Source organism: Rattus norvegicus, chromosome 11 (assembly GCF_021556685.1).
Source record: "Rattus norvegicus strain SHRSP/BbbUtx chromosome 11, alternate assembly SHRSP_T2T, whole genome shotgun sequence".
NCBI lineage: Eukaryota > Metazoa > Chordata > Mammalia > Rodentia > Muridae > Rattus > Rattus norvegicus.
In genome coordinates this window covers 53,431,322-53,446,473 of record NC_141544.1, presented here as the reverse complement: position 1 = coordinate 53,446,473, position 15,152 = coordinate 53,431,322, and the positions used below count along the sequence as shown (strand labels likewise).

Here is a 15,152-nt window from a genome sequence, read left to right as displayed (position 1 = left end):
TTACTTATTTGCTATACATCCCACTCACTGCCACCCTGTCCAGTCACCCCCTCCCACAATCCTTCCCCAATCTCCCCTTCCTCTTCTCCCCTGATCTGATGGGGTTCCCTGGGTATCCTCCCACCCCAGTACTTCAAGTCTCTATTAAGCTAGGTGCTTGCTTTCCTACCGAGACCAGAAAAGGCAGCCCAGCTAGAAGAACATATCCCACATACATGCAACAGCTTTTTTGATAGCCCCTATTCCTGCTGCTCAGGACTCCTAGGAACACCATGCTGCAAATTGGATACATATGAGTTGGGAGGCCTGGGTCCAGCCTATGTATGCCCTTTGGTTGGTGGTTCAGACTCTGAATGCCCAAAGGTCCAGGATAGTTAACTCTGCTGGTCTTCTTGCAGAGTTTCTATCCCCTTTGAGCCCACAATCCTTTCTCCCATTCTTCCATAGGAGTCGCCAAGCTCAATCACTGCTGTCAGTGGGTGCCTATATCTGTCTAAATCAGCTGTTAGGAGGACCTCTCATGGGACAACATGCCACAGGCAACCCTTTATTGCTAAATTTATATTAAACGTTTAGAGAAATCATACTCATTCCTTACTGGCTTCTGAATATTCTCAAATCAAAGTAAATTGTTACTGCCTTTTTAATTTTAATTTTAAAGCATTTTATTGTGTTTTAAATAATGCAATAAACAATAAGCATTTATCTGAAATTGTTCCATAATCATTTTTAATTAGAAAAAAAATATTCTATCAGAGTGCCTAGAAATCGAAATAATCCTACCAGGGAAAGAAAACCTGTGATGATCTTGCTTTAATTGTCAACTTGATAGAATCTAAAATAACATGACAAGGGCCGCTAAGGCAGCTGTGGGATTATCTTGATTATAGTAACTGAGGAAAACAGATCTGCTCCAACTAAGGGCAGCATGCACATTACGTAGAAAGCTAGCTGAGATACAATGGGAGGCGTCACTTCTCCCTTGCTCTGACTGCAGATGTAATCTGAAAGTCTCCCAGTCAGTTACTGCTGACTGCTCTGCCACGATAGAATGTTACCTAGAACCGGGACATGAGTACCTCTTCCCTTCCTCAAGTTGTTCTTGTTAGGGTATTTTACTACAGCCATGGGAATGATAACTAAGACAGATAAGAAGTGGGGTCATTGCTTTAATAAACCTGATTGTGTGGCTTTTAAGCCTTTGGACCGGTTCTGTAGAAGAAACATGGGAGAGTTTGTAACTTTGGAGTAGAAACACTTGTAAGCTCATTGTCAGAGAATAATTGGCCAGCCCTGGGAGACACTGAAAGGTGGAAGTGATCAAAAAACAGACTGTAGCAGTCTGAGATAATGAGGTTTCATAGGTGGGGGTAGGGACTCTGTAGGAAACTGGGCAATGGCCTGTTATGTGATATTTTAGCAAGAATTTCCTACATACCTCCTGTGTCTAGATTACATATGTGAGATTAGAATTAACGGGAATGGCTAGTTTATTTTGTAGAAATGAAAATGAAAGATTCTAGAATGCAGAAATGAAATGCAGATTCTAGAACACTGGAGATGTCAGCATACTCTTCATGGACAGCTGAAGAGAGTCTACGTATGCTGCAGGTAGATCTGGACGGTTGTGTGCAATTCAAGAGCCTGACTGATTTTATCATAAGCCCCGGATACCTGACATGAAACTACAGAATTTTGTGTTTTCTGTGTTGGAATTTGATTTAGGTTTGATCTGATTGCTCTGAACTTTTCCATGATCCTTGCTTTTGGACTATGAATGCTTACTTGTGCCACGACATATTGTGAGTATGTAACTTTTAAATTTTTAGAGTAACATTTATGAGATTTTGGACATTTAAAGGGTTAGAATGTTTAAAGGTTATGAGGACTTATAGTCGGACTATATATTACACTATTACATGAGCATGAGACGGATGGCTATAGATTAAAGTGATGTACCTGTATGTCAAGATGACAAGGAATGGAGTTAATTTGCTAAGTTTTAATTGTCCTCTTGACACAATAAAGAAACACCTGGAAAGAGAATCTAAATGAGTAATTGTCTGGATTAAGTTGGCATATAGACATGCTGTGAGGAGTTTTCTAGTTGAATTAATTAAAGAGGGAAGGCCCACCCTGAAAACAACAACACCATTTCATAGGCTGGGCGCTGGATGGAATGGGAGGAGAAAGTGAGGTGAGCCTTAGGAGGAATCCATTAATACACTGCTATGTTGTCATCTGACCAGTTTTCTCAGGCTTCTCCTATGCTGACTTCTTTATCCCCATTGATTGTTACCTAGAACTGTGAGTGGAAGAAATACTTTTTTCCTACTTAGTTGCTAATGGCAGGATATTTCATCAACAGGAAAGAAAGGTAAAAATGAAAGTTGAGTAAAAGTTAATTTAGGATTAATTAAGATTGCATCAGTTTTACCTCCCTCCAAATCCTGCTTCATCCAGACCCTTCTACATGTAAGCTAGCCCCTTTCTCTCTATGCATTTCTTGAAATTGCCTTTTCTACCTTTTAATGTCACACTTTCATTTTAGGCAGTCTCACGTATTCCATACAGTTTACTGACTGAGCATTCAAAACTGACTGTAGAGTTTTTGAAGGACCTCTCAGGTGGACGTTGATGTTGAGCTTCTCTTGACTTGGTAAGTGTGTATCACAACACCCAGTTTCACTTTCTGTTGTGGTTTGTCCTGGTGTTATCTATATTTTGATGCTAATTCTACTACCCCAAGGACAGCTGCCAAGTGACCTCTCCAGAACCTTCTCCCCATTGAATTTGTAAAATACAGGTGAGGGGCAAGTACAGGATAGAAGGAGGCCTGTCATTGGAGGAGAAGGAAGGATGGGCAGGAAAGAAGTTTGAAGGAAGAGGAGGAGACTAGAACAGAAAAGAAGAGACAGGAGGGAGAGGGCAAGAAGCCATGGCAGGTGATGTTAAGACTCTGCTCTGTGTATTTACAGATTTAAGTGTAATGGAGTGTGGGGCAGCTGGTCTGTGCTGCCGAGGAATTGGAATGTGTGCTTCTGGCAAGATATCCAGCAGACATCTTGGGACACTGCGGTGCTGAAGCTAGCAAGGTAAAAGACAACTATACTTTTTTATTTTCTATATTTTTACAACAACAGCTTTCCTCCTTTTTGAAAAATGCTTCAAGTTTGACACTTCTCCATTATAAACCATGTTTTTCAGATACAATCTTCTCTGAAGATTAGTCTCTATATAATCTAATCTGCAATTTATAGTAAATTTAAGAAAGAAAAAAACTGTGCATGTGATTACTAGTGAGCAATTGACATACTGAATTTCAATTATTAGATTATTTCTTTCCTCTCTGTGTTTGTGAAACATTCCTTTCCACTAAAGGAGTCTTTTCATTTGTTAGGCTACAACTTTATTACTCAGAGTATATCTATATCTTCTGTGAGAGAGCAGTTATGAATAGCCCCCTCTACTTCCTGACCAATATATCAATTATTTTCATTTTTCATTCACCTCCTTTTGTACAAATTATATAACTACACAATATCTTCTTAAATATTTTTTGTCCTATCAGAAGGTGTGATGGTTGGATTTAGAATGATTTTCTTAGGTTCATTTATTTGCATGCTCAATCCCCAGCTGATGAACTGTTTAGAAGGTATGTCCTTGTTGGAGGAGGTGTGTCCTTGGAGAATGTGTGTCCTTGTTGGAAGAAGTGTGACCTTGTTGGAGGAAATGTGTCCTTGTTAAAGGAATTATGTGCTTGTTGAAGGAACTGTGACCTTGCTGGAGGAAATGTGTCCTTGTTGGAGGAAGTAGGTTCTTGTTGGAGAAATTATGTTCTTGTTAGAAGAAGTGTGTTCTGGTTGAAGGATGTATGACCTTGTTGGAGGAAACGTGACCTTTCTGGAAGATGTAAGGCCTTATTGAAAGAAGTATGTCCCTGAGGGTTAGGTTTAAACTTTCAAAAGCACATACCAGGCCCGCTCAATCAACAATCAATCAATCAATCAATCAGTCAGTCAGTCAGTCCATCAATCAATCTCTCAATCCCCCTCCCCTTCCTCATTCCCTACCTCTCTGTTTCCTGCAGATCAGGATGTAAAGCTCTCCACTTCTGCTCTAGCACCATGTCCATCTGCTTCCCAATGTGATAATTATTTACTAGCCCTCCAAAACTCTAAGCAAGTCCCCAATTAAATACTTTCCCTTAAAACTTGCCTTGTTCATGGTGTTTCTTCACAGCAATACAACTGTAACTAAGACAGACAGTCTTCTTTAATTCTCTCAAATTTTCAGTGCCTCACTCCCTTCATTTACAAAAGTGAGATGTGATAATGTCTGCCTAAGACTATACATTCAGATACTTTCATAGATTATGGTTACAGTTCAATAACATTGCTACCACCTCAGGTAAAGTTAATTTGTGTGTATAATCCATGTACAATTGACTTCCCTGTCTCTTTCCATTTTACCTCATTTACTTTCATAACCAAGACAGTACATTACCTTGGTAGCACAGAGCCAGGCACCTTGTCAATAGGTGTGGTGGAGCTAGCCTGAGCACACGTCATAGCAACTCCTCCTCTGTACTGCCTACCCTCCAGTCTTCAGTTCTTTTTCCTCCTTTTTTGACTGAATGGCTCCCTGTTTAATGCTAACATGAATCACAGTTTCTGGAATTCAATTAATGTTTGTTCAGTAAATGCCGAATGAATGATTAAATGTCTTGATCGACAGTGTGTGAAGATGTTCTAGCACAGCTCTGAAACCAAATGAGCTAATACAATTGGGCTGTACTTGGCAATGTTCAAAACATTTTGACAAACAATATTCCATCACTACTACAGCCCTATAAAATAGAGCCTCCAAGGACTGTCAGTATCTTACCAAGGTGCAAACTGTGGCTTGAAGACTTAGAATATTTGCTCAAGGCCACAGAGAAAAAGAAAATTTTAGCCAGCTAACTTAATTAATCCTCCTGGTGCCTTCCTAAGAACCACATATATCACTCCTTTAAGCTTTTACACGTTTCCCTCATGATTTCAGTGAATTAGTCCATCCTAGTTGAATATTAATGTCCTAAACTATTTGTTCCAAAGCATTATTCACATATCACTACCATCACTTGAAGAGTAACTTTGAAAAATTAAGGAATGAGGGAAGAAATACATGACTATCCTATATATGGATAAAGTCTGAGAGAAGAAAGCAACACAAGAGGAAGAAAAGGGCACCAAGACCAGTGAAAAGAGTCAAGCACACATCTGCTCCCACCACTGGGAGTCTCTCAAAGCCACCAAGGTAGTAGCCATGGTATATATTTAGAAGAACTGGTACAGACCTCTCCATCATTATGAAAAATGAATGTTCTAAATAGTATCTCAGCCATACTAATCCAATTATTTGGAATCTGCCTCATAAACCTGTCATTGGAAAACATTTTATAGTAAGTCATATATATATATATATATTATATGTATTTTATAGATATATATCTGTATACCCTTAATCAAGATGGATTATGCAGATGCAGTACTTAACAGTTTTAATCTATCCAACAGTTGTTATAAATATGACCACCAATCGCTTCTCGGCCTTTTGGCTAAGATCAAGTGTAGTATAAATATGACCAGCAGAGAAAAATATATGTGCCAAATGGCCTTTCCACTGGAAAATATAATATTACCCACAGGTAAGATGGCATTAAAAGGACAATATTGCTTAAAATTGTAACTACTAACGTTGGCTTTTGTAAAACCTCAAATTTATATAATTCAGGAAAACTAACTTTGTAAAGAGGGTTTTGAAAATAATTTGTCTCTTCTAATATAGATCAATAATATAAGTGCCTGAGTTTTAAAATTGGTTTTTAAATACTGACAGAATTTACAATAAGACATTAAAATACTCAATAATTTAATTTCTTTGCATTTTGTAAATTCTAGCAGTTGTGTGAAATTTTCTTTCTCATCTAGTTCTTTCTGGTTATTAATTTGCTTGATTAACTTCCACATAAATTATTGTTGATGAAAACTGCATTAGCAAAATAAGTACAGATTTTTTTATCTTACTTAAATTTGATCTTAAAACATGATAAAGTGGTAGAATAAAATCAATATGGATAGTCAGAAATAATTTGGTTTTTTATTTCCTTTCCTAGTTGTTCAAACCCTCCATTGTGGATGTGTTTTCACGAGTACACGTAAAGAGTGGCTGCTGAGTGGAAAAGATGCTGCTGGGTTTCAGTGAATCCGTCCCTGTAAGTACAGAGACAGGCACTACCCAGTACATGTTCCAGTGTACATTATGATTGATTTTCCCTGTATAGCAGACTTACACAGGATATATTTCAAAATTCTGATATATATATATATATATATATATATATATACACACACACACACATATATATATATATACACATATACACACACACATATATATACACATATATACACACACACATATATACACATATATACACACACATATATATATACACATACACACACACACACACACACACATATATATATATATCACTAGAAAAGCACAGTCTTAAAGTTATGGCTCTTTTCACAACACTGGCTGTAATCTAGTAAGGAAAGAACATAACACTGTAGGTAAAGTAACCTAAGTTATACTGGTCCCTTCCCTCTCCCACCTCTCTCTTCCTCTCAGCCCCACATCTGCCATCTGCACAGGCACCAAAACCAAGAGAGGAAGCAACAGAGGACCTGGGACAATCATGTAAACTACTTTCAAATTGTAGGCGTAAATCATTAACTTCAATTAAAGGACAAAATTTGATTCAAAACTGCTCCCACTTCCTGTATGCCACACTGGGTGCTCTATAAAGATTTAAGTCCTCAAATTAGAATGTTGTAATAACAAAGCGACAAGAATTTCAGATTATTCCTAGCCACATGAATTTGGAAGACACTTTATCTACTGCATAGATTCCGTGTGTTTTCATGTGTGTGTGCTTATACACATCTATGCATGTAGAAGCCAGGACCTGTGCTGTGTCTCCTTCTCAATCATTCTTCTACCTTATATGTGGAGTCTCTCAGCTGAACCTGGAGCCTGATGATTGTGCTGGAACTGTCTTGCCAGTGTTTCCCTAGAATTCTCTTGTCTCAGTGCTCAGGTTATGGACACGTCTCCACACCTAACTTTTACACTGGTGATCCAAATTCATGGCCTCATGTTTGTGCTTCCAGCACCAACTGGTTTACACTCTCGACTCCTATCCATACTGTTTTGAGAAGTAGATCTCTTAAATTATCGAATGTAAAATGCTTAAAATTATCAATAGTTGAGCAGAATAGCAACCAAGGACTATATTCCCCTCTACAAATATAAGAACACACCATAATTGTACCCCTTTTTTCTATAATATGTGAACAATATAAAACAAATCTTCCATAATCCCTAACAGTTAAAAAAATCTATGGATACCATAACTTTTAATAGAAATTGCTAAATATTCTTGTGAAATAACATTGTCAACGCAGCAAGAAAGGTGTGGTGTTTGGTCAGCAGGCCTCGTGTGCCCTCTTATACAGCACTCTAAATTTAAGCTAGGATCATTCCCAACACCTAGATATAAAAGGGGAGTATAATCAATGAGCAGAGCCTGCTAATGAGAGTGTACGGAAATCTGTTTTCCGACCCAATTTCGTTGACCTCTGTAAATTTCCTCGGAGGTTGTTGTCACATTAAGTAGATGCATGCTCCTTTCTGTAGGGAAATTAGGGACATTGGACCAGATAAAACCAAAATTCCTGACCCAGCAGCAGGTTTGAGTTCCCAAGCAGGACAAAGTCTAGTCCTTATGATGCCCCAGTATAGGAGGAGGCTGGAGTGGCAGAGAGGGACAGGATGGGTTAGTGGGGGAATCACCCACATAGAGGCTAAAGGAAGTGGGTGATCAATTGAGATGTAAATGAATGGAATGATTAATAAAAAAGAAAAAAGGAAATAAAAAATGAAAAGTATCACTAAGCTATAGTTGTGATGTCCTTAGATATCTTTGTGGGGGTGTCAGAGTGTAACATAATGCTGCTATTCTGATGATCATTGTGGTGGGGACAGCAGATAAAAGTACAGGAGCCCTCCCCCACAAATCCCTGTCTCAAATATGGCAATCCTAACCATCCTCTTAATACTGTCTCCTTGGCTAGTCTCCATCAGACTCACTCTGTTACAAGGCTTCTTTCATTATTCTCTTGTCTACTTCAATAATCTTTTTAACAACAACACAGATTTCCCCAACTACTCTAAAAAGAAAAACGTGGGGGTTGGGGATTTAGCTCAGTGGTAGAGCGCTTGCCTAGCAAGCGCAAGGCCCTGGGTTCGGTCCTCAGCTCCAAAAAAAACAAAAAACAAAAAAAACAAAAAAACAAAAAACAAAAAAACAAAAAAACGTGGCCACTTTCATCTATGTAGAAAGCATCATTCAAAAATTATTTCAGACAAATGAAGTCATCTCTCAGAAGTTCCTCCCATCTCAGATTATATAATTTGATTCCAAATTTGTCATTTCATAAATATGACTCCAACCTAAAATGCTTATTTACAGGCAAATAAATCTTCCCCTGTCTTTTTCTTGCCATTTAAAAAAAACTAAATTCATAAAAGTGGAAAGTAATAAATTCAACTGTACGGATATTTTTCAACATTCTGCTTAATTGGTTTCTAGAATGTAACACGAAAAGAAATGCTTGCCGTCGGGGCACACGCTGAGGCGTAATACATTAACCCAAAGCTGTAATATATGAAGAAAATGAACTAAATGATAGGAAAAAGATTGCTACACATTAAACACCAGAAAAAAACACATCACACATCAGAAAAATGCACTGCAGTATAGTTCAGTGGCATAATTATGCAAAAGAGAGGCTTTAGGTCCAATCTCCTGCAAGGGAGACAAAAGCCTTGGACACTTAACTGAGAACAAGACCAATACAGATCACTCTGTGGAACTGTAATGTGCCCCAGCATACAGATTCTCAAGTAATGATGTCTAGCAAATGACACTAACTTTTCTATGGAAAGTTATCTTAAATTCCTACTTAAATTCTCAAAACTTCTTTCAGCCATGTTGATGCATTTCCTCGCAAGGACAGCTTGCTCAGCTGGACAGCGTTAGGAGTAAAACTGGACACAGAAATCCCAGTTGGCAGGTCTGGGTGAGGAATTGTGAGATTTGTTATGGTTTGGGTCACCTTTTTATCTTTTCAATATGCAGAATATTGGCTTGAGAGCAGTATGTTATTACACCAAAGAGGCATATAAGCATGCTTTTGTTTCATCCATAATCTATAATCTGGATTCTGTAATAAGCATTTCAACTGGGCTTAAGCCTACCTTTCTTCTTCTTTCCTACAAATATTAATCAAGCAGGTAGCCATTCTTCTTCCTGGGCTGTTAGATAAGTGGATTTGAGTCGATTCAGATTTAAACTGATAAGATGTAACCCCTCCTAAGAATAAGTTTTACTGGCTGTCACTGACCTCTCACAAAGAACTGACATTCACACATAAGCTACTGGTATTTGGTGACTGGCAAATGGACATTTCACTTCTATTACCTATACGACAATGTGAGCATAGGTCTTCAGAAGCGTATCTCAATAGGAATAAAAGTGTCTAATAGGAGAATCATTCAGTTTCTATTCAGAAGCCATCACTGTTGGTAGTCAGAGAATAATACAAAAATGAAACCATCACCAACCAACTGAAGGGATTGCTGAGATGAATGTTAAACATCCACCAAGTGTAAATGTAAATAAGAAATACCCAATTTAATAAAGATGGAGAAAAAAAAAGAATGGGAACCTAAAATCTGAACTTTCGTAATCATTTCAATTTCAGAACAGAGATTTAAAAAATGGCCAAAGTAGGGGTTGGGGATTTGGCTCAGTGGTAGAGCGCTTGCCTAGCAAGCGCAAGGCCCTGGGTTCAGTCCCCAGCTCCGAAAAAAAAATGGCCAAATTGTATGAACTGCACCTTCCTTTTGCTTTGGCCTAGAACACATTCATATTTTCAAGAGACAGTTGATGACTAATGTTGCAAACTGCATGAAAAAAAAAAAGAGTTGGACAACAGGCCATGCAATGTCAAATGTAGTGAGGTGGAAATTGGCTGTTTGTCCTCAGTTTTTCAGGCTCAATGTTTCCTGGATTCTTCAGCTACATCAAAAAAAGAACTTTTAACTGAGGCTAGGGTGCATTTGAAAGGTGAGACCATTGTCGGGGAGAGGGCTGTTTCTATAATTGTGTGTGCATAAGAGTATACAGTAAATGTTTAAATTTAAAGTGTCAATACTCTGAAAACTTCAACTCAGCAAAGTCTAGTTACATGAACAAACATAGAAGCTTGCATATTCATCTGCCTTAATAAGATACATGTTGTTTTACAATTAATTATTTATATCTATCATGTATATGAAAAAAGTCTATAATAAATTTTATTATTTAGAAAAATATTTTTATGAAAAAATAAAGATAGTATAATACTGGAAATGTTAGAAAATAAGGAATATTATTATAATTTAAAAGGTAGATTAGGAGTTTTCCGTGCTTTTTGACATTCTAAATGTACAAATCTAAATGTCAGAAGCTAATCATGGGTAATCTGCAGTTGATTTCTTCTGTTCAAAAATACCAAGTTCTGGCAGCAATTTTTACTTCTACGTGCTTCTAAAGGCATATTTTTTCAAATACAAAATACAGAATCTATCAAATGGTAAGTAAACTTCCAAAAGAAAATATTTAGACTATACCTGCAAATCCAACCTTCTAAAGCACTGCTAAAAACTAAAGTCTTAACAAAGTTAGGAAGGAAGAAGTAACCATGAAGTAGGAAAAGAAGACATGAAGATTGGTGACAGGAGTTTGAAGAAACGTTTGTTTGTTCGTTTGTTTTGAGACAGGATCATCTCTGTAACCAGGTCTGGCAGTACTGTGCCTCTGCTCCCCAAAACAGCAGGTTTACTCATTTAAACAACCATCCCTGGCTCTTGAAGTTTCTCTCTCTCTCTCTCTCTCTCTCTCTCTCTCTCTCTCTCTCTCTCTCTCTCTCCTCTCTCTCTCTCTCTCTCTCTCCTCTCTCTCTCTCTCTCATCCTGTGGTGTGTGTGTGTGTGTGTGTGTGTGTGTGTACATGTGGGTGTATGCATGTGTATGCTGTGTACATGTGTGTATGTGGACAAATGTGTGTTGATATTGAGATAACTTTCTTTATTGTTCTTCATAGTTTTTTCTTCACTCCCTTAGTTTTCCTCACTCTTTCCATTCTTCCTACCATCCTTATTTTTCTCAACAGATCCCATGGAACCTGGAGCTCTCTGACAAGTGAGACTCATGGTCTTCTTATCTCTTGTTCCTAGCAGTGGAGTTACAGATGCATGAGAAACAGAAACAGACTATACATGGATTCTGGGGACCTTAAACATAAAGTGTTCATACTTGTTCAGAAAGGACTTTTCCATGCAGGCATCCCCCAGCACTAAAGAAACATCTTATTCATATATTTGCTATCATGGAAAACAATTCAGATATTGCTACTTTTGTATTCATGCAAAGATAAGCCATCAACAGCCAGCTATACATGTCATTTGTGAAAAATTTTTAAAAAATGTGTTTTGTATTCTATAGTCAGTCTTAGAATTAAATATAAAAGCCGTGAAAAGTCGGATCTAAAAGTTTAAGGAAAAGTCAAATCTAACCGTACAGTAATCAGCTGCACACTCGGGCTAAGCCATAGAACAATCTACATGGTAATGGCTCCACTTTAACTGTACAGTGAGGTTCAGTCTTCAAATGCAGACAAGATACTTCAAAATTACTTAAAAACTGTGATCCCCATGAAAGTTCCAGCCTCATTATCTATTTCAGATACTGAAAGTGACATGTTCTGATCAGTGAGTCACAGCCACATCCTGTGCTTGCAAAAGCATGTTATTTGTTTATTTATATCCCTTCTTATGGCCCATCTATAGGGCACTGATGCCTGAACATCTCTCTGATTTGATGGCAATGGGCTCAGAGTGAGGGCACATTTTATTCACATAGTCCCCAGCTCATGCCGAATATATGGTCATCCCCAGCGTATTAATCGTCTCCTTGTTTTCACTGCTTTCGTATATTATCTTATGGATCTTTGAGAAGAGCACATTTTATCTTTCTAAAGAGTCCAGAGCTTCATCACCATTAAATACACAGGCTTAGTGTTATAAGTTGATGCTTAAATAAGTTTATTGGGTAAATATTTAGATTAATTTGATTTTCTGTATGTGAATGCTGTAACTCTTATGTGTATGCATCCCTAGTCCCTGCAAAGGACAGGAGAGGATGCTGGTTCTCGTGAAACTAGAAATAGAGGGGATTTTTTTAACCAATAGAGTGTTGAGAACAGAACTCCAGTCTCCTGTAAGAGCAGAAAGTTCCCTTAACCACTGAGTCTTCTCTCTAGCCAGGATTAGTTGAATCTTAACCTCTCTGAAGTCTGGGACTGGGTTGTAAATTTTGTAGTTCTTGGACTCAACATTGTGGGGAGGCATAGCATCAATAGTGTATTTTAAATTTGAATGCGTGCTTATTTTTGAACAGAAATGTTTGAACAGTAACAGAAATGTTGCAGGATATACTTGTGCTTCTCAAGATGTAAGAAACATATAGTTCGTATCTAAGTAACAAACATTGAGCAGATTGCATATTTATAGCTTGCTATTCATGTCAATAAATAATTACTTTAGAAGTTCACAATAGAAATATATAAAAAAGCTACTATATGTCTTGGTAGCAGTTTATAGAAACTATGCCTTAGCTTTAATAAACCTACTGAAAACTTTAAAACATTAGCTCAAATTCTTTCAATTCGACCGTTGAGCTAATAAGATCGTTGAAAATTTCCAGAAAAAGTTGTGCCCATAGATTTCTGGCCATAAACTAGTGAATACTACGAATGTTCTTACAATTGTACTTTTTTACTAAACAAACTAGCAAAATGTTATTTTAATAACCCTAATGGACCACATTTTGTTGAATCTATAAAATGAAATTATTATAGAGCAATAGAGGAAGACAAGAAGTCTCTGTCCTGGGGTTGGGGATTTAGCTCAGTGGTAGAGCACTTGCCTAGGAAGCGCAAGGCCCTGGGTTTGGTCCCCAGCTCCAAAAAAAAAAAAAAAAAGAAGTCTCTGTCCCCTCACTGACTGCAGTTCTAGCACAGTCATAAAAAATCACAATAAAACTGGAGCATTCTAAGTTTTACTGATTTTTAAATCATGGTAGGTAATTTGCCATACTGGTGATATGACACGCCAAATGTTTGTGTTTGTTAAGTAAAAATTAAGGTCTCTTTACAACTATTCCTTGATTAAACAGAGCATATAGAGTAGTCAACATAATAGTGAACCTTCTTTAGTCTGCTGGAGCTCTGAAGTGTTCACGGCCAGCAGGGGCTTTATTTTACAGGAGAACACGCAGACCGCTGCACACAGCCATGTTTTCATGAAGAATGTGTTACAATCAGGTTTGATTCTGTGCAATCAGATCTCACAATTTGCTCAGCTTTAAGTCCTCACACACAGTGATGTCTAATTATTTTAACTTGTCTTTCACGAGGTAAACACTATCTAAGTACACTTCAATTTCAAAGAAATGGACCATAGAAAGGATTTGCCATAATGAGTTTTAACTAATGTTATTTTTCGTTAAGAGATAGTTATATTTTCAGAAACGAAGAGCCATAGATCATAGTATTTTGTTCCATGTGTCATATCAAGAAGAAGCCAAAAAGCTTATTTTCGGAGCCCCTACCCCAGGTCATACATTACTATAACTCCAGTATTGAGAGGCTGATTTTGTAGAAATGCGGCAAGTCTAAGGTGAGTCTGAGCTACAAATTTCTAGGTCATCCTGTGCTACAAAGAGAGCAATATCCTAAACAAATAAATCAAACTAAAAACACAGTGCCACGTTCAGCATTGTTCACATCTCTACGTTGTTTGATATGTTGCTGAAGGGTCTTTTGTTTGCCTCTTTATTATATCTATAATAAAATTTCAGTTACAAAAGATGTCACTCCTTAGACAATTGTTATACTTAAAGTCTCTAATTGTAGATCTAATTTACATAGTTGTTAGTTATTCTCAAGTGTTGCAGAAACATGGAAGGAAAAACCTCGGTCTCATCAAATATAATTCAACATGATTTAACCTGGAAGTATACATTTAATTTATTCTTGCATACATTTTATTTATTATAGCTATTATTTGGAAATTCTTAATTTTATAATTATTCTTTTTTTAAAGGTTATTTCTTTTACTCTTCCATATCAGTTCCATTGAATGAAATCAGGACAGGAGCGCAAACAGGGCGGGAAGCTGGAGGCAGGAGATGCTGCAAGGCCATGGAGGAGCGCTGCTTAGTCTCGTGATTGTTCTTTTATGTTAGTCAGTTTGAACTGAAAATAAATGGGAAATGAGTGAACTATTTTGGTTTTGTTTGATTCCTCTTAACCCATCGATTATGAAAAATCACAAAGCAATCCCACTAAATGGGAGATAATACAACATATAATTCAGATTTCGAAAACTACAATGGGGATGCTGAATATGCATATTTATTTCTCTGTTGGAATAATCTTTTCCCATTAACTAATTCTTCAAATTCTACATGCTGCCCATCTCCATTTCCGCTGTTCTGGGCCAGGCTGTCACAGCGATCCCCTCGAAAGTCCAGATTGCTACTTGGGCTCTTGCAAGCCTCCAGCTATCTCTTTGCTCTTGCGATAGACGATAGATCCTCCATGGTCTATTTTACCTGAGATGATATTAGAGCGTGGCTTCTCACTCTGTCTCACTTTTTTCATCCATTAAGTCTGTTTACTGTTTTTCAAGCTATACTTTCACAATTCCTTTCTTGGCTCAGTAAATTCCAGTTACACTGGACTCAGTTTTTCATATATGAAGAATATACGTCTTTACGCCCACAACACAAATATACAGCAGAGGACTGCCTGGTCTGCCCTCCATGAGAAAAGATGCACCTAACCCTAAGAGACTTGAGGCTCCAGGGAGTGGGGAGTCATAGCATTGGGTGGGTGGGAGTTGGGGGAAGAGAAATAGAGTGAAGAACAGTCA

General features: G+C 37.6%; 1 protein-coding gene and 1 long non-coding RNA gene across 6 annotated transcripts in view; one reads left to right on the top strand and one right to left on the bottom strand.

The window, feature by feature from the left end:
* Positions 1 to 15,152, bottom strand: part of Epha6 (Eph receptor A6) — a 962,116-nt gene that overhangs the window by 940,956 nt on the left and 6,008 nt on the right.
* LOC120095545 (uncharacterized) lies at positions 1,566 to 14,499 on the top strand. 5 transcript variants are annotated; one of them, NR_190583.1, is given in 6 exon segments: positions 1,566 to 1,802; positions 2,552 to 2,659; positions 2,979 to 3,095; positions 5,562 to 5,692; positions 6,161 to 6,259; positions 14,349 to 14,499. It is a non-coding gene; the product is annotated as an uncharacterized LOC120095545 (long non-coding RNA).